Source organism: Engystomops pustulosus, chromosome 7, assembly GCF_040894005.1.
Source record: "Engystomops pustulosus chromosome 7, aEngPut4.maternal, whole genome shotgun sequence".
NCBI classification, from domain to species: domain Eukaryota; kingdom Metazoa; phylum Chordata; class Amphibia; order Anura; family Leptodactylidae; genus Engystomops; species Engystomops pustulosus.
Genome location: NC_092417.1, coordinates 132,549,689 through 132,570,478, shown reverse-complemented (window position 1 = coordinate 132,570,478; position 20,790 = coordinate 132,549,689). Strand labels below are relative to the sequence as shown.

General features: G+C 43.7%; 1 protein-coding gene across 2 annotated transcripts in view; it reads left to right on the top strand.

Annotated features, from left to right (window-relative positions):
• The window catches only part of SIPA1 (signal-induced proliferation-associated 1), a 137,608-nt gene that overhangs the window by 42,551 nt on the left and 74,267 nt on the right, over positions 1 to 20,790 (top strand). The window contains exon 1 of one of the 2 annotated variants that reach the window (XM_072117839.1): positions 6,440 to 6,499. The exons of the other annotated variant lie outside the window; for it this stretch is intronic. The gene's annotated coding sequence lies outside the window, so the exon portion shown is untranslated. Of the gene's footprint in view, positions 1 to 6,439; positions 6,500 to 20,790 lie in introns of those variants that run through there. 2 annotated transcript variants of the gene reach the window in all.

Below are 20,790 nucleotides of genomic sequence, written 5' to 3'. Positions count from 1 at the left end.
TCCTGACAATTGGCTAGTAGATGCACTGCAGCAAGGACAGCCACCAGCAGATCAACCAGAAATAAAATATATATAACGCTATTGTAGGCGTAAGTAAGCTGTTTGGATTCTCCTTTGGCTATTTTCTAGCCAAGTATGAAAGCACACTGATGAGATGACGCTGAGTTATGAAAAAATAAACGTAAAATAAAAAGAAACTGCCAGACTGTGCCTAATTGAAATCCAACCCCTAATAAATTTTCCCACTTCGGTCTTTGCGATGGATATGTGCGTCACTAAGCGCTAAACACAGCGGTCGCAAGTCTCACTCCAAATTCCTGACAATTGACTAGTATATGCACTGCAGCAAGGACAGCCACCAGCAGATCAACCAGAAATAAAATATATATAACGCTATTGTAGGCGTAAGTAAGCCGTTTGGATTCTCCTTTGGCTATTTTCTAGCCAAGTATGAAAGCACACTGATGAGATGACGCTGAGTTATGAAAAAATAAACGTAAAATAAAAAGAAACTGCCAGACTGTGCCTAATTGAAATCAAACCCCTAATAAATTTTCCCACTTTGGTGTTTGAGGTGGATATGTGAGTCACTAAGAGCTAAACACAACGGTAGCAAGTCCCCCTGCAAATTCCTCACAATATGGTACTAGCTGCACTACTAGTGCCAGCAAGCCCAGCCACAAGCAAACAAAAAAAAAAAAAGTATAACGTTATTGTAGCCCTAAGAAAGGGCTGTTGGGTTCTTGTAGAATCACTCCTGCCTAACAGTAAGCTAATAGAACACCCTAACGCTTTCCCTGACCAGCAGCAGCTCTCTCCCTAGCGGCATCCAGACACAGAATGATCCGAGCAGCGCGGGCAGCGGCTAGTCTATCCCAGGGTCACCTGATCTGGCCAGCCAACCACTGCTATCGACGTGTAAGGGTACCACGTCATGCTGGGTGGAGTGCAGAGTCTCCTGGCTTGTGATTGGCTCTGTTTCTGGCCGCCAAAAAGCAAAACGGCGGGAGCTGCCATTTTCTCGAGCGGGCGAAGTATTCGTCCGAGCAACGAGCAGTTTCGAGTATGCTAATGCTCGAACGAGCATCAAGCTCGGACGAGTATGTTCGCTCATCTCTAGTATCCAGGCCTCTCTTGAACATGTACACAGAGTCCACCATAACAACCCCCTGCGGCAGAGAGTTCCACAGTCTCACTGCTCATACAGTAGAGAACCCTTGTCTATGTTGATGGTAGAATCGCCTCTCCATAGGTGTCCTGGTCACAGGCCAAGGTATAAAAAGATCTTTGGAGAGATCCTTGTATTTTCCTTTCAAGTATTGTTACATTGTAATGAGGTCTCCCCTCAGTCGTCTTTTTTCTAAACTGTATAACCTAAGTTTTGTAATCTGTCATTGTATTCTAGTCCCCCCATTCCCCTAATAATCTTGGTTGCTCTCCTTTGCACCTGTTCCAGCTCTACTGTGTCCTTTTTATACACCGGTGCCCAAAACTGTACACAATATTCCATGTGTGGTCTGACCAGGGATTTGTATAAGGGCAAAACTATGTCTTTATCATGAGAATCTATTCCTCTCTTGATACATCCCATGATTTTATTTGCTTTAGCAACAGCCACCTGGCTCTGGTCACTAAAGTTAAGTTTACCATTCACCAATACCCCAAGTCTTTTTCAGCTGCAGTTTTACCAAGTAATTGACTGTTTAGAACACAATTGTACTCTTTGTTTCCACGGTCCAAGTGTGTAACTTTACATTTATCTACACTAAAGGACATCTACCACCAAGATGAAGGATTGTAAACCAAGCACTCTGACATACTGGTGTGTTGCCCCTCTGATAAGATCCACTCTTCTTTAAGCTTTCTATGCCCTTGTTTTTAGGGAAAAAGGCTTCAAGGGGGCTCAAGGCTGCATTAATATCTATGTAGCTGGGATCCCCTCAGGCTCATTTGCATAATTTTAAAAGCCTTTTTTTTTTTTTTTTGCAAAACCCAGGGCTTAAAAAACTAATAGAACAGCAGATATGTGCAGAGGGGGCACACACAAGTATGTCCGTGTGCTTGGTTTACAATCCTTCATCCGGGTGGTTTACAATCCTTCAAACCTCATCATCCATTTCTCCGCCCATTCCTCCAGCTTCCACAGATCTCCCTGTAATGCTATACTATCGGCCTTGAAATTAATTACTTTACACAGACAAGTATTATCGGCAAATATTGGAAGTCGACTGTGTAAACCCTCTACAAGGTCATTAATAAAATTATTAAAAATAAGGGAGCCCAATAATGACCCCTGTGGCACTCCACTAGTAAGACAACCCAAAAGAACCTATCAGAATCAGGGTGTAATAGGGAAGCAGTGTATTCACAATATGCAGTTGCGTTGCAGTATATTGTATGTGCAATTACACCTCTAGCGTTTAAACACCCTAGAAAAAATTGAAACTTTTGTTTTTTAAGTGTGCAGGCGTCAGAATAAGGAGCTACAAAGACAAAGTTTTTATGAAAAATTATCTAAGCAAACTTTATCTAAGCACCTTTACTGAAATGTCCACAGCAGAGTCGGCCTTTACAGAAATGTCCACAGCAGAGCCGGCCTTTACAGAAATGTCCACAGCAGAGCCTGCCTTTACAGAAATGTCCACAGCAGAGCCGGCCTTTACTGAAATGTCCACAGCAGAGCCATCCTTGAATGAAATGTCCACTGCAGAGTCGGCCTTTACTGATATGTCCACAGCAGAGCCGGCCTTTACTGATATGTCCACAGCAGAGCCGGCCTTTACTGATATGTCCACAGCAGAGCCGGCCTTTATTGAAATGTCCACAGCAGAACCGGCCTTTAGTGAAATGTCCACAGCAGAACCGGCCTTTAGTGAAATGTCCACAGCAGAGCCGGCCTTTAGTGAAATGTCCACAGCAGAGCCGGCCTTTAGTGAAATGTCCACAGCAGAACCGGCCTTTAGTGAAATGTCCACAGCAGAGCCGGCCTTTACTGAAATGTCCACTGCAGAGCCGGCCTTTACTGAAATGTCCACTGCAGAGCCGGCCTTTACTGAAATGTCCACTGCAGAGCCGGCCTTTACTGAAATGTCCACTGCAGAGCCTGCCTTTAATGAAATGTCAACAGCAGAGCCTAACTTTACTGAAATGTCCACAGTAGAGTCCCCATTTACTGAAATGTCCACCGGCAGGGTCCCCCTTTACTGAAATGCCCACCGGCAGGGTCCCTGTTTACTGAAATGTCCACAGCAGAGCCCTCCTTTAATGAAATGTCCACTCCTGATGCCCCCTATTAATGAAATGTCCGCTCCAGATGCTCCCTCCATCATAACTTTTATGTCCACAGCTGGGCTCTCTTAAAAAAAAAAATGTATTAAAAAAAAAGCTATACTCACCTTCCGGCTTCTTCTCCCCGACCCCTCAGCTCTGTCTTTTCCTCGCTCCGTGGCTCCGCCTTCTCCGTCTTTTGGCCGTGGTGCATCATTATAAAGTGGCGGTGTCGCAACCGCGTGACTTCATAGTGTAAGGGCCCATGCAGCACATAAACTATGATGTCACGCGCCTGCTACACCGCACATCGCCACATCATAGTGATGCGCCCGGGCCGGAAGAGCAGAAGACGGAGCCATGGGACGGAGTAGAAGCCAAAAGGTGAGCATAGCTTTACAAATTTTTTTTAAGACTGATTGCTGATCTTCATATAGGGCCCAAGCCAAAGAGGCCCCGGCCGCCCATACCGCCTATATGAAGATCCGCCATTGGGTACAGAGTATGCCACAACCCAAGGCACCCACTCCATGCCACCACTCCCAATTTTGTAAAGGGGAAAGTAGACAAAGTTTTTTTAAACTGTATTAATAAAAGCCTAATAAAAACTATATATATTTGTATCACTATGACTATATAGCATTATAACTGCATTATTTTAGTCAAAATTACAGCATTTTATATTTTTCAGCTTCCTTGTACATTGCACAGATTATTAAATGCAGCCCTGTTCTCTAACATGTCACTGTAAACTGTAAAAAAGTTTTGGTTTTTAGAATGCAGTGAAGAAAAAAAGGAAAAGGATCGCAGTGTTAAGTAATTTAATTTTCACAGATGAAACATGAGGTATATGCTGCAGCGAGGTAAACAATCATAGAAGGTTTGTGTGGAGTGCTGAACACAATAATATAAGTTTAGGTTTCTTCTGTTGTGGGAGAATGTGTTGGATCTTTCTAGTAACTCTTTACTTTAAGAAGTAGGGATTTAGACAGAAACGAATCACATCTTGTTCAGATATGAAATGGATGCATGCAACTTTTATAATTATTGCATGTTGATGGTTTTGTACAGTAATTCATTTTAATATTAAATTTGGATGAAAATGCTTACCAGGAATACAAAGTACAACTTGTGTAGTGTCCTAGACTGAACAATATGTGATAAAGGATATTTCTATGCTATTTACAGCAAACAACTGTCACATGAATAGATTCTTACAGTGGTCGGTGGTCAACTTGTGCAAGTATTTTCTGCTGTGTTCCTTCCTATTCTGAGTTCCCTTCCTGCATAAAAAGCTCTTTGAAAAGGTCCCTAGTGATCTCTGTGTTCCTCTGGACGTGCTGTTTACCCCTTCCCTGTTGACGGGGTATTGTTCGGGGGGTTATTGTTCCTGATTAGCGTTCACAAAGCTGCCTTTGTTTTCAAAACTATTCTCAGAATTAGCATAAAATTGTGCTGGGCCATGTTACATTTGACCCATAGCTGACCCAAATGTATACATGCATCAATGTCACCAATCAGTCCGCTGTCATGTCACCTAATCGTTTAAAATGTGTAATGTAATAGATAATTAATGAGCTAATGATACTGACACACAATGCAAGGAAAAGCACAAATTTTAAAACTTGGTCTAACATGCGGCCTCATGGCAAATGTTCTTCTGTAACCCCTTAATAACCAAACCAGTGTGGGTCTTTTTCAGAGTTTAAGGGGAAAGAAAAATACAAATACACTCCTCAGGTTGGCCTTCCAAAGGTGTGGCTCCAAGTTTAACCTTCTGCATTGCATGCAGAGCTAAAAGTGCAGCCAGTCGTGCTGCAACCAATCTGTGTTATTGAGGTTAAAATAATAGACTTCATATTAACGAGGAACAAAAAAATCAGCACACTGCAAAAAGTGGCCTATGTAAAAGAGTGGCCAACCCCTTTAATGTTCCCCCTGCCAGTGCATTATGCTCTGCACAACACTCTGGATATATTAAAGGACACCTGTCAGCTAAAAAAACAGAACTAGCTGCACATTCTAATGAAAATCTGTTCCTCGTCCTCTTCCATTTAACTCACTGTCAAAATCTTTGATGTAGCAGAACATACCGATAAGCTCAGCGACACTGTGGCCCTTAGTGGTCCGATCGCCGGCCATATCTTGCAGCATTCCAGGCGTATTCATGAGGGGGCCGTCCAGGCACTCCCCTCTCTTCTGCCTCTCTGCCCCTCCCACGCTAGGTGTCGGCGGTGACTGTAGCATGCATCGGGCTTGATGCTGCAGTCACTGCCCCCTGGACGGGTCTCTCCTGAATAAGCAGGGCCGGTGCAGGATATGGAAGAGGGTTAGGGACAGTTTTTCATTAGAATGTGCAGCTACTTCTATTTTTTTAGCTGACAGGTGTCCTTTAAGAGACTCCAGCCTAATGAATTCTACGCAAGGTTTGGCCTCTTTTTCAAAAAGTAGCTTGGAGGTTTTGAGGGAGAAAAAAACTTGCAGTTAGGAATCGCTGCTTGTTTATGCTTTGTACTCCAGAATCCAAATCTCCTGATGAGATGCATTTGAAAACAAATGTGTGTATGCCATGTGTGAACACACTCTGAGATTTAGGTCTCGTCAGGTATGTCTGGCTGATGAGGTAAAGGACAGGAGGCTTCACTTTACATATCAAGAAAGCGGTGCAGAACTTTTAATAGATGTATGTTGATACATGTATGTATGTTGTTGATAGATCCTATCACTCACACTTATACATTACATAAAATATGAGGTAAAGGGACCTACCCCTTTAATAATATTGTTAGTGAAATGCCTAGAGTTTGGGATAATGCTTATTTGGCTTGAGAAAATGTTATTATTAAACTTCTCCAGTCACTAGAACAGCTGCTGAGTAATGTGCCTCTTGAGAGCATCTATTGGGAATTGAACTGCTGAGAAGACATCTTCATGTGCTGCAGTATTTTGGAGGATAATATGTAATAATGGGGTTATTATTCTATTGGGGTGTATGAAGTGTAAATGCAGGATGTTTGTCCCTCTGACACACACTGTGCTGCTGCTGCTCCCCTCCTTTCGCTATTTCTCATTGTTTGGGGCTTCCTGGCAGTCTCAGGATGTGATTGTCGCAGGCTCAGGGGGTGGGTTGCCGGTAAAAAATAGAGGAAACTGTGGTCACTAACAGAGTGCAAGGCCATGTAGGAGACATGCAAGTGGTGATGAGACCAGACAGAATCAGGGTCTTTGAAAGGTAATTTGATCATTGAGGGTTTTTTTTTCTTAAAATGAAGAAGTCAAAATTGTTGTGTACAGCATCACCATGTAACCAGTGAACGGGTTTGTGGCTTCCTGCTGCTCAGTTTATTATGCAGGTGCAAAATTAGCTTCCATTTCTGTCTTCACTTTGTTTAGTTTTTGCAATGGGGCTGAGCACAGATGGTCAAGCATCTCATCTGCGTATGTGACGGTGTCATTAGGCAGAGAAAAATACTCAATTATCTTGGTGTCACCTTGTGAGAAGAGTGCAGCCTCATTGTGACTTAATTTTCTATTTGTCACTGTCTCCAATTCTAGAACAGAATAAGAACACAGCTTTTTTCTGACATTGTGTAATTCTCAAAGGGGAAGCACAAGCTCACAATGTAGGTTCTTTGTTTCATCTTGTCACACTAATGGATAAGAGGGAGACTGATGGCTTCATCTCTAATTATCACTCTCAAACATCCTGCAAGACTTCTAATGGCCCAGTTTACATTACAACAGAGAAGTTTTAATACCGTTCCATCTTCATAGTTATAGACAATGGTACTCCATTGTATCAGTGTATGTGTTGACGATTAGGAAATGCTTTTATCTTATGTAAAATATTAATTAAAAAGAGGCATTTAGGTAGATGACGTCCTAGCACACAACTGTAAACCATCAAGTCTTTGTCTCTGTCATAAAATCCCTGAAAATAGAGGCAACATTAAAAAATAGTAAACTAAATTACCTACAAGTGATGGTGTAATCATAATAAACATATTGTTAATGACATACTGTTTCGACAAAGGACAGGTATGTGGTTGAAAAAACTTGACAAAAGTGTAGATTTGAAAGATAGTAATAACCAGGATACGGAGGCTGCTCTGCTAAGTAAAACTATGACAATATTTTAAATGGCACATTATAAGTTGGGGGAGCTGTTTAATCATTTGACGTAGCATTGCACTAGAAAAGTGAAGTGTTGGCCTCACTGCTGTGGCAGCATAGATACATTTAAGCCATAAGGGTCCAGTATGCAGGGTCTTTCTTCTATAAATCTGTGTCTATTTTGGGGAGACACTTTTGTTGACCTTCCTGCTAATTACTCAAAAGTGCTTAATCCAGAACCAAATCTTCTTACTGCTTTTCATACTGGCACATAACAATGTCTGTTTCCTGTCTTACAAAGAGAATGGAAGAATCAATTAATTCACTGGGGAAAAAAATGCTACAAGTCAAAGGAAGCTAAATTTTAAATATGTAAAATTCAATTTGCTACAGAAATCTGCTGTTCAAAATCTGTCAAAATCGCTCTGTAGCAATTCCACACAAATTGCTGAGTATTCATTTTTTATTCCAATTGCTTTCAATAGCTTCTCTGGCTTCAGTTATGCTTTGGCATTGCACTAGCATGTGAATAAAGTGGACAGCGGAAGATAAGTGAATATTCCACCTCAAATCTGCATTTCCATCACTGCAATCTGGTTTTCCAATGCAAAAAAACTGTTACCCAGGTGTCCCCTGCCAATCTGGTCCAGATGCTGTCTGGCTTCCAGCTACAGCTACACCGACACCAACAGCACTGATGCATCAGTCAGTGGTTGACTAAACAAGCATCTTGGAATATTTTACTCTGTGTCAGGAAACATCAAGAGTAGCAGGGACCCAGGCAACATTGGAACTGGAAGAACGGGGATTGGGTAGAAGTCAGTAACTTTTTGTTATGGTAATGTATCCATGAGAATCTTGTGTACATCCATTTTATTTGCACCTCTTTCAGAGAGTAAAGGTTCAGAATGCTGTAATAATTATGAAAAGCTCCCCAACCCCTCATATGGCATTAGTTCATTTAGAGTTAGGCATCTGAATCCCCATTCCACAATGAATCGTAGTTAAACTCTTAAAAGCTGTATTAAAAGGAGTTAAACTCTTGTTAGCTACAGAATGGAAATCTCCTTTACTCCCTCTATAAAATACTTGCAAACAATGTTAACCAGAGGTAGAAGAGCACATTGGAAACAGGAAGCTGTGAGCTCTTGTCTTTGCTGTGTTCGAGTGATGGTAAGTCCGGCTCTTCTTAGTGAGCTGGCTCATTAGGCTCCCCTCACTAGGGAGATGCGGCTCTTCTGGCTCCTAAACATCTACCTATTACACTATACATACACTATATATGTGTGTATCGGGTTAAAGGGGGCATGGTGGGCCGGATAGGGACAGGGTTAAGTAAGCCATCGGCTCACTAAGTGGAGCCGCCTCCCAACGTTCACAAAAAAGAAAAGGTTCTTACAAGCGACACTTAACTCCTATGTTCCTTTCCCTCTCCTCTGCAGCTGTACAAGTGCTCCTGACCCCTCCGTGGATGGTGTAAGTGGTGGGGGTGAAGATATCTGCCAGGAAATACTCTATCTGAAATTAGATATTAGTACTCTATGGGGCACATTTACTTACCCGGCCGACGGTGTTCACATGAAAGCCGGCGTCGCTGCGCCAAAATCGGATCGCCTGCGACACAATCCCTTTCTAAATAGCTGTCACAGTGTATTCCAAAATTCCAAAATCCAATGACCTTTAGTAAATAAGCCCCTATGTGTGTGACTGTGTAAATTAACAAATTGTGCTGTTTGTGTATATGTGTAAGTGTGAAAGCAAATATATCTCCAATAATGCAAGAGAATGTGTAACTGTGTGTGTTTAAATATGTGTGTATGTACACGTGTACATATGTGTATAAGTATACGTGTGCATAATTATTCTAAGCAACTAATCCATTATTTGGGCTAAGTGAATGTGTTTTTCAAAAAATGGACACATTCTCAGTGGATAAAATGCCAAAACTCTCCACAAAGTTTGACCCAATCTCACCCAAATATAACAATACCCCATATGTGGTGGTAACCTGCTGTATGGGCACACGCCAGGGCATTGAAGGGAAGCTGCGCCCTTCAGAGGTGATTTGCATTGTCACTTTATAATGGCTATACAATCTTTATTTTTTAGTCAATTTGTGCATATAAGGGCTTATTTTCTGCGACTTAATTTTAGTTGGGCATTAGTTTATTGATGAGATTTTATTAACTCTTGAATGTGTGGAGGAAAATAAAATTTTGGTTTCTTTCTTTTTGTATGTTTTTGGGTACGTTCACCGTACCATAAAATAACACATTGGGGCACATTTACTTACCCAGCCGACAGAGTTCACCTGAAGTGCATTGTCCAACGACAATGCACTGTGCCGCGATTCACAAAGATTGTGCGCCCAATTTCCTGCATCTGTCGCTTCCCCGCTCAGGTCTGCCTGAGTTAACCATCTTCTTCACCGTGTATGTAAGTGCATTGGCTGTGACACAATTTGAATATTAAATCCAGCGCTCAGTCCAAACCATCTGGATCGCCCGATGGCTCGCCCCCCGATTTCTGTTGCAAGAAAGTCGCCGCCGAAGTGGCAAAATCCGATTGCATGTGACACAATCTAAATAGCTGTCACAACGGCGCAAACCTGAAAATTTCCAAAATCCGACGAAAGTGCGTTCCCGAACCCTCAGTAAATAAGCCCCATTATCTTTATTCTATAGATTACTACGATTATTCCGATACCTCATTTTTATAGTTTTTAATATATTTTTACAACTTTACTGAGAAAATCTCATTTATTTTCATATCTTTTCTGAGACATAGCTCCTATACTTTTTGGTTGACAGAGCTGGTTTAGGGCTTATTTTTTAGGTCTTAAGTTGTCCTTTTCAGTAGTACCATTTTAGCGCACATAACTTTTTTAATCTCTTTGGATCATTTTTGTAAAGGGATTGTATGAAAAATGTAAATTTTTTGCAAGTTTTTCATAGTCTCATAGTTTATACGGTTGAAAAAAGACACTTGTCCATCAATTTCAACCAAGGAAGGGTAGGGATTGGATGAGGAAGGGATTTAGGGTTTTGTTTTTACAGAGTTTGCCGATTGGGTCCAATAATGTTACTGATTTATTGTACAGATTGTTACGGACACAGCAATACCAAATATGTGGGGGGTTTTTCCTGATTTTGTGTTTTTTGTATTTTATTTGGTATGTATAGAGAATGTTGGAGTTTAGAGGACATTCACTTTATTTAATTCTTTTTATTAAAAAGTGTTTTTATTAAGTGTTTTAAACTTTTTTTTACTTTTACAAGTTGGCTTGAACAAGCGATACTCTGATCGCTTGTTCAAGCTCTTATTCCTATAACTAAGTGTAATACAGATGTATTTCAGTGTGTTACAGCCGGGTCTTGCTAGGAGGCGGCTTCTGTACGTGGAGCAGATTGCGCAGACCCCAAGGATGCCATCAGAACCATGGACACTACAGTAACCGCGGGGGGTGGGTCCAAATCGGTTCATATGGCCCTTACATGCCATGGCCATTGGTGACCATTGGTCTGTAAGGGGTTAATAATAACCCAAAGCAACAATTGAAAAGAATTAAAAGCAACTGTGCAAAAAAAGGAAGACTATAAGAAACTATCTAAAATTATTATTGAACATAGCATATAAGCAAGTTTTGGAGGAGGAGACAATGAATACTAAAAATAAAAAAATCAATGAAATGCAATGGAATGCAATGGAACCATCTATTTATTACCCAGTGTAGTAGAGGTGAAAAAGATTTTTAAGAGAAATTGACTTTTTGATACAGTCAAGCTCTGTGGATTTACAACCTACAGATCCCCAAACCAAAAGGCTTGAATATAGATTTTGAGATAGCTAACTTTTATTAAAATGTGGTTGTCTATAGCTGACCCTATTTCCTATATGTTAAGTATCCATCAGAGAGTACAGAACCAATGAGCAGCAAGTAAGGCAGTATTACAGCATACATAAACTTGCAACCCAGTGTAGGCAATGTTATAGTTGGCTTTATTAAGTTGTTCTCTTTATGTTCTTTATGTTCTCTTTCACTGATTTGTTTTTTTTTTCCAATCTCAAATGAATACTTATGCACTGTTAGTCACAAGAACACAAATAGTACATAGTCAATATAACAATGTATATGCCCTGCAAGGCAATCAAACCTTCTTGTACTGATTTATATTATATTTATATTTATGAACCCTACATATGTGCAATGTATTATTGTAATGTAAAAACTAATAAAATGTAGGTTACAAAAAAAAATAATAATACCCGTAAATACCCAGTATAAGCCGACCCAAGTATTACCACAAAAACCTGGTAAAACCAATATATTTTTTTACTCTAGTATAAGCCGAGTTTGGGTTTTCAGCACATTTTTTTGTGATGAAAAACTAGGCTTATACTCGAGTATATATGGTAAGTAAATGTTGTAAAGTGAACTAGGATCACTTTGAAAATGTATAGAGGACACTAGGACAATAGGAGTATAGGGAACATTTAATAAAACACTAAAAACTAGGTATTGTGTAAAGAAACACATAAATAATAGTTACTGGGTTATTATGATAATAGAAATATAATAGAAAGAGAATAAATACTTTCTTTATTGAATTCCCCACCTGAGTGGACAATAAAAATGGACTGAAATTTAAAAAGTGTTAAAACACTATAAGAAATTACCATCTAATATTGGCGCTATTATGATTGGTTGATATATAATGGATTCAAGTATGAAAATAGCAAAATAACATTCAAATCCCCATTAAAATGAGGCAAGAAGGGGGTTGATTAAAAGAAAGTGTGTTACACATTAAGAAATCTTTATGGAGGGTAAAATGAATGGGTTTTACCATTGGTGAGCTGCCCGTGTGATTGGTTGAGGCACAATTGACTAAAAGTTTAAAAAAATTAGTAACTACATTGTAATTTCATTTGAAAGGAGGCAAGAAGGAGAAAAAAAGAAAGGTGTATCTAGAATAATGAAACCAGTACGGGTGAAAAACTGACCGTTAAAGATGTTAAAAGCTCTTTTCTATGGTTTTGAGAAATTTGAAAAACATGATGTAGTTAAAAAAAAGACCTGTTGCTGCCAATGTCCACACTATGATGTCAGCAGTGGCTGATGTCATAGTGTGTGCGTGGCCAGCACACACGAACCTGCCGCTGCCAGGAGTAAGAAGAGGACCTGTGGGGGGCATTGGAAAGGTGAGTATTGACTTACTGGGGTACTGGATATACTGGGGCTGGCCGGCTATATACTGGGCGCAGGTGGACTATATACTGGCGGGCAAGTGGCTGGCTAGCTATATATTGGGGGCAGAAGACTGGCTAGCAAGGTTATCAGGACTGGCTACTGGGCGGCAGGGGGCCGGATAGCTATATACTGAGGCCCAGGGGTCTGGCTAGCTATTTACTGGGGACCTAGGGGGCTGGCTAACTATATACTGGGTGGAGGCTGTGACCATCCTAGTATTATACTGTAGAAAATAGGTTTCCCCAGTTTTTTGTGGTAAATTAGGTACCTTGGTTTATATTTGGGTTGGCTCATACTCATGTATATGCAGGAAAATAACAACTACCAGGAAATGTAAAGAAAATTGCCAAGAAAATATAATGCTATTTATCATTTTTTGCTACATAACCCTTTACAACTGGCTTCAGCACACTAGTCTTGCCACATCTGCCATGTAGTCCATAGTGGTCTTAATTAGAGATGAGCGAACATACTCGTGCGAGCTTGATGCTCGTTTGAGCATTAGCGTACTCGAAACTGCTCGTTGCTCGGACGAATACTTTGCCCGCTCGAGAAAATGGCATCTCCCGCTGTTTTGCTTTTTGGCGGCCAGAAACAGAGCCAATCACAAGCCAGGAGACTCTGCACTCCACCCAGCATGACGTGGTACCCTTACACGTCGATAGCAGTGGTTGGCTGGCCAGATCAGGTGACCCTGGAATAGACTAGCCCCTGCCTGCGCTGCTCGGATCATTCTGTGTCTGGATGCCGCTAGGGAGAGAACTGCTGCTGGTCGGTCAGGGAAAGCGTTAGGCTGTTCTATTAGAATAGTGTTAGGCAGGAGTGATTCTACAAGAACCCAACAGCCCTTCTTAGGGCTACAATAACGTTATACTTTTTTTTTTTTTATTTGCAGCTAGTACCATATTGTGAGGAATTTGCAGGGGGACTTGCTACCGTTGTGTTTAGCTCTTAGTGACACACATATCCACCTCAAACACCAAAGTGGGAAAATTTATTAGGGGTTTGATTTCAATTAGGCACAGTCTGCCATTTACTTTTTATTTTACGTTTATTTTTTGATAACTCAGCGTCATCTCATCTGGCATAGCAGTGTGCTTTCATACTTGGCTAGAAAATAGCCATAGGAGAATCCAAACGGCTTACTTAGGCCTACAATAGCGTTATATATTTTATTTCTGGTTGATCTGCTGGTGGCTGTCCTTGCTGTAGTGCATCTACTACCATATTGTGAGGAATTTGTAGTGAGACTTGCGACCGTTGTGTTTAGCGCTTAGTGACGCACATATCCATCGCAAAGACCGAAGTGGGAAAATTTATTAGGGGTTTGATTTCAATTAGGCACAGTCTGCCATTTACTTTTTATTTTACGTTTATTTTTTCATAACTCAGCGTCATCTCATCTGGCATAGCAGTGTGCTTTCATACTTGGCTAGAAAATAGCCATAGGAGAATCCAAACGGCTTACTTAGGCCTACAATAGCGTTATATATTTTATTTCTGGTTGATCTGCTGGTGGCTGTCCTTGCTGTAGTGCATCTACTACCATATTGTGAGGAATTTGTAGTGAGACTTGCGACCGTTGTGTTTAGCGCTTAGTGACGCACATATCCATCGCAAAGACCGAAGTGGGAAAATTTATTAGGGGTTTGATTTCAATTAGGCACAGTCTGCCATTTACTTTTTATTTTACGTTTATTTTTTCATAACTCAGCGTCATCTCATCTGGCATAGCAGTGTGCTTTCATACTTGGCTAGAAAATAGCCATAGGAGAATCCAAACGGCTTACTTAGGCCTACAATAGCGTTATATATTTTATTTCTGGTTGATCTGCTGGTGGCTGTCCTTGCTGTAGTGCATCTACTACCATATTGTGAGGAATTTGTAGTGAGACTTGCGACCGTTGTGTTTAGCGCTTAGTGACGCACATATCCATCGCAAAGACCGAAGTGGGAAAATTTATTAGGGGTTTGATTTCAATTAGGCACAGTCTGCCATTTACTTTTTATTTTACGTTTATTTTTTGATAACTCAGCGTCATCTCATCTGGCATAGCAGTGTGCTTTCATACTTGGCTAGAAAATAGCCATAGCAATAGGATAGCATCGTTTGGTTTTAAAAACTAAAAAACACAAAAAAAGTTAAGAAAAAATTAAAGTTATAACTTTCATTTTCAAAATGTTTAACCCGAGGGCTAGGGGTAGAGGGCGAGGGTGGGGACGTGGGCGTCCAACTACTGCAGGGGTCAGAGGCCGTGGTCCTGGGCGGGGTGAGACACCACCTGCTGATGAGGGAGCAGGGGAACGCCGCAGAGCTACACTCCCTAGGTTCATGTCTGAAGTTACTGGGACTCGTGGTAGAGCACTGTTGAGGCCAGAACAGTGCGAACAGGTGATGTCGTGGATTGCCGACAATGCTTCGAGCAATTTGTCCACCAGTCAGTCTTCCACGCATTCCACCCATGTCACCGAAATCGGCACTCCTCCAGCTCCTGCACCTCAGCCTCCTCCCCCCCAGTCTGCCCCCTCCCAGGAAAATTTGGCATTTGAACCGGCATACTCTGAGGAACTGTTTTCTGGACCCTTCCCACAGTCACAAACCACTTGTCCGGTTGCTGCTGAGCAATTTTCCGATGCCCAGGTTTTCCACCAGTCGCAGTCTGTGGGTGATGATGACCTTCTTGACGTAGTGGAAGAAGTGTGTAAAGAGGTGTCGGAAGATGAGGAGACACGGTTGTCAGACAGTGGTGAAGTTGTTGTCAGGGCAGGAAGTCGGAGGGGGGAGCAGACTGAGGGATCGGAGGATGATGAGGTGACAGACCCAAGCTGGGTTGAGAGGCCGGGTGAACACAGTGCTTCTGAGACGGAGGAGAGTCCTCGACCAGAACAGGTTGGAAGAGGCAGTGGTGGGGCCAGACGAAGAGGCAGGGCCAGAGCAGGTGCATCAGCGCCAAATGTGTCACGTAGTGAAGCTCCTGTGGCGAGGGCTCCCGCGGCGAGGGCTAGATTTTCAGAAGTCTGGAGGTTCTTTAAGGAAACACCGGATGACCGACGGACTGTGGTGTGCAACCTTTGCCAAACCAGGATCAGCAGGGGTTCCACCACTACTACCTTAACTACCACCAGTATGCGCAGGCATATGAATGCTAAACACCCCACTCAGTGGCACCAAGCCCGTTCACCTCCGGCCGTGCACACCACTGATCCTTCCCCTGTGTCAGCTGATAGTCAGCCCCCTGCCCAGGACCCTGGCACAAAAACCCCATCGTCGCCTCCACGATCCTCCACAGCATCCACCAGCGTTCAGCTCTCCATACCCCAGACGCTGGAGCGGAAAAGGAAATATAGTGCAACCCACCCGCACGCCCAAGCCCTTAATGTCCACATCTCCAGATTGCTTAGCCTGGAGATGCTGCCCTATAGGCTAGTAGAGACCGAGGCCTTTCGCAACCTCATGGCGGCGGCCGCCCCTCGGTATTCGGTCCCCAGCCGCCACTACTTTTCCCGATGTGCCGTCCCAGCCCTGCACCAGCACGTGTCAGACAACATCATCCGTGCCCTGACCAACGCCGTTTCTGACAAGGTCCACCTGACCACAGACACGTGGACGAGTGCTGCCGGGCAGGGCCACTATATCTCGCTGACGGCACATTGTTTTAACTTGGTGGAGGCTGGGACTGAGTCTGACCCTGCGGCTGGTCATATACTGCCGACGCCGAGGATTGCGGGGCCTACCTCGGTCCAGGTCTTTCAGGCCTACTATGCCTCCTCCCACCCATCCTCCACCTCCTCCTCCGAACTACCATCCGTGGGCATGGCGCCATCAGTCGCTAGCTCTAGGCACAGCAGCAGTGCCGTCGCTAAGCGACAGCAGGCGGTGCTCAAACTGCTGAGCCTAGGCGATAAATGGCACACCGCCCAAGAACTATTACAGGGCATCATGGCGCAGACTGATCTGTGGCTGGCACCGCTGAACCTGAAGCCAGGCATGGTTGTGTGTGACAACGGCCGTAACCTGGTGGCGGCTCTGCAACTCGGCAGACTGACACATGTGCCATGCCTGGCCCATGTGTTAAATCTGATAGTTCAGCGTTTCCTCAAGACATACCCCAATCTGTCTGATTTGCTCACGAAGGTGCGCCGCATCTGTGTGCATTTCAGGAAGTCCAGCACAGATGCTGCCACTCTCAGGGCAGCGCAGCGCTGCCTCCAACTGCCCGCTCACCGACTGTTGTGCGACGTGCCCACGAGGTGGAATTCAACATTAACCATGTTATCCAGAGTTTACCAGCAGCGCAGAGCGATTGTAGACTGCCAGATGTCAACGTCCACCAGAACTGGTAGTCAGGTCAGTCAGCTTCCTCAAGTCTACAATGAGGAGTGGACGTGGATGTCTGATATCTGTCAGGTGCTGAGTAACTTCTAGGAGTCAAAACAGATGGTCAGTGGCGATGCCGCCATCATCAGCCTCACCATCCCGCTGCTTGGCCTGTTGAAAAACTCTCTGATCAGCATGAAGTCGGAAGCTTTGCGCTCGTCACAAGAGACGGGGGAAGAAGATTCCCTTGTTGATAGCCAAAGCACCCTCAGGTCTGTTTCTCAGCGCATATCGGAGGAGGTGGAGGAGGATGAGGAGGAAGAGGAGGAGAATGTTGGCGAGACACAAAAGGGGACCATTGTTCAGTCCTTCACTGTTCAGCGTGTATGGGCAGAAGAAGAGGAGTTGGAGGAAATGGGCAGTCAGGCCAGTGAGGGGAGTGAATTCTTGCGCGTTGGGACTCTGGCGCATATGGCAGATTTCATGCTAGGCTGCCTATCCCGTGACCCTCGCGTTCAAAGAATTTATTCCAGCACCGATTACTGGGTATTCACTCTCCTGGACCCACGGTACAAGCAAAATCTTTCCACTCTCATCCCTGGAGAGGAAAGGAGTGTGAGAATGCATGAATACCAGCAGGCCCTGGTGCACAAGCTGAAACAGTATTTCCCTTCTGACAGCGCTAGCGGCAGAGTGCGCAGTTCTGCGGGACAAGTAGCGAGGGAGAGTAGGCGAGCAGGCAGCTTGTCCAGCACTGGCAAGGGTACGCTTTACAAGGCTTTTGCCAGCTTTATGTCACCCCAGCAAGACACTGTCACCTGTCCCCAGTCTCGGCAGAGTAGGGCTGATCTTTACAGAAAGATGGTGAGGGAGTACGTAGCTGACCATACCATCGTCCTAAATGATCACACAGCTCCCTACAACTACTGGGTTTCAAAGCTGGACATGTGGCACGAACTGGCGCTGTACGCCTTGGAGGTTCTTGCCTGCCCTGCCGCTAGCGTCTTGTCCGAGCGGGTTTTCAGTGCAGCTGGTGGCATCATCACCGATAAGCGTACACGCCTGTCGACTGACAGCGCTGACAGGCTGACGCTTATTAAGATGAATAAAGCCTGGATTTCTCATAATTTCCAATCTCCACCAGGTGAAGGAAGCTCAACCTGAATAATTTATGCACTCCTCCTCCTCATTTTCCTCCTTCTCCTCCTCTTTGTACACTAAAGCAGAGGAAACTGGCTATTTTTTGACAGGGCCCACTGGCTCTAGCTATAGTACTTTATGCATTTAATTTTTCTGGAGGGCCACCTACCCGGTCCTCTGTTTTAAACAATTTTTGGGAGTGCCACATACAGGCACTCAATCTATTTCATTTTTCTGGAGGGCCACCTACCTGCTCCTCTGGTTTGAAAACTTTTTTGGACTGCCACATACAGGCACTCAATCTATTTCATTTTTCTGGAGGGCCACCTACCTGCTCCTCTGGTTTGAAAACTTTTTTGGACTGCCACATACAGGCACTCAATCTATTTCATTTTTCTGGAGGGCCACCTACCTGCTCCTCTGGTTTGAAAACTTTTTTGGACTGCCACATACAGGCACTCAATCTATTTCATTTTTCTGGAGGGCCACCTACCTGCTCCTCTGGTTTGAAAACTTTTTTGGACTGCCACATACAGGCACTATCCAAATTAAATTGTCTCCATAGCAGCCTCCACACGTTGTCTCCATTGCTACCTCCAAAAGTCGTCCATATAGCTGCCTCCATACATCGTCCCCTTATCAAACGAGGTGTGTCAGGCAGAAATTTGGGTTGTTTTCATGGATTCCACATCAAAGTTGTTAACTTTGTCGCCACCCTGCTGTGTTATCCACAAAATATACTGGCAAACTTTTACCATTTACGGATATTATTTCAGCGCTTCTTGCGCATCTGTTTACATTCCCCTCACCCGCCATATCCCAAACTTATAAGAACGCTACTACACTTAACTTGGTGGAGGCTGGGACCGAGTCTGACCCTGGGGCTGGTCATATACTGCCAACGCCGAGGATTGCGGGGCCTACCTCGGTCCAGGTCTCAAAGGCCTACTATACCTCCTCCTCCTCCCACCCCTCCTCCATCTCCTCCTCCTCCGAATTACCATCCGTGGGCATGGCGCCATCAGTCGGTAGCTCTAGGCACAGCAGCAGTGCCGTCGCTAAGCGACAGCAGGCGGTGCTCAAACTGCTGAGCCTAGGCGATAAAAGGCACACCGCCCAAGAGCTATTACAGGGCATTCCACATCAAACTTGTTAACTTTGTCGCCACCCTGCTGTGTAATCCACAAAATATACTGGCAAACTTTTATCATTTACCGATATTATTTCAGCGCTTCTTGCGCATCTGTTTACATTCCCCTCACCCGCCATATCCCAAACTTATAAGAACGCTACTACACTTGATCTTATACAAAAGGTTCTTAGAAGTGCTGTTTGGGGAGTAGCCTAGAGACAGGGGCTTGGATTGGCGAAAGCTCGCCTGGAAGCGGAGCGCCAGCTCCATCCCAAGATCCAACTAACATAGTTTTAACTGCAGCACCTTTAATCTACTACTAGTTCACTGCCTCCATAATAATAATAATAATAATCTTTATTTATATAGCGCCATCATATTCCGTAGCGCTTTACAAATCATAGGAAACAAATACAAATGTAATGTAACAGAGCACAACATTTGTATGGAACAACAGGAGTGAGGTCCCTGCTTGCCAGAGCTTACGGTTTATGAAGATGATGGGGTAACACGAGGTAAAAGAATATTTAATGGTCAAGCCATTCTTCTTAGGGAATAGAACAAAAAATAATAAATGGAATTGCTGTCGCTTGAACCACTCAGCCGTCATCTTATATACCAGGTCCAGGGTGAATGGGACTGCAGAGAAGTCTGGTGCCTGTTGGTTGCTGGATAACAGATGGGAGGACGACACAGGACGGGTTAGTAGAAGAGTTAAAACTTCATGCAGTTAATGAGTGTTATAGGCTTGCCTAAAGAAATGGGTTTTAAGAGCACGTTTGAAACTTTGGAGGTTAGGTATTAGTCTGATAGTCCGGGGCAGAGCATTCCATAGAATTGGTGCAGCTCTAGAGAAGTCTTGGAGACGCGAGTGGGAGGTCCGCACTAGGGTAGAGGTTAATCTAAGATCACTGGCGGATCTAAGAGCACGGGTTGGGCGATAGACTGAGATAAGAGAGGAGAGGTAGGGGGGTGCAGCATTATACAGAGCTTTATGGATGAGGGTTATTATTTTAAACTGTATTCGAAAGGAGACTGGCAGCCAGTGCAGCGACTGGCATGAACTGTAGGCATACATGGTCCCCTTATCAAACGAGCTGTGTCAGGCAGAATTTTGGGTTGTTTTCATGGCTTCCACAACAAACTTGTTAACTTTGTCGCCACCCTGCTGTGTAATCCACAAAATATACTGGCAAACTTTTATCATTTACCAATATTATTTCAGCGCTTCTTGCGCATCTGTTTACATTCCCCTCACCCGCCATATCCTAAACTTATAAGAACGCTACTACACTTGATCTTATACAAAAGGTTCTTAGAAGTGCTGTTTGGGGAGTAGCCTAGAGACAGGGGCTTGGATTGGCGAAAGCTCGCCTGGCAGCGGAGCGCCAGCTCCATCCCAAGATCCAACTAACATAGTTTTAACTGCAGCACCTTTAATCTACTACTAGTTCACTGCCTCCATACATGGTCCCCTTATCAAACGAGCTGTGTCAGGCAGAATTTTGGGTTGTTTTCATGGCTTCCACATCAAACTTGTTAACTTTGTCGCCACCCTGCTGTGTAATC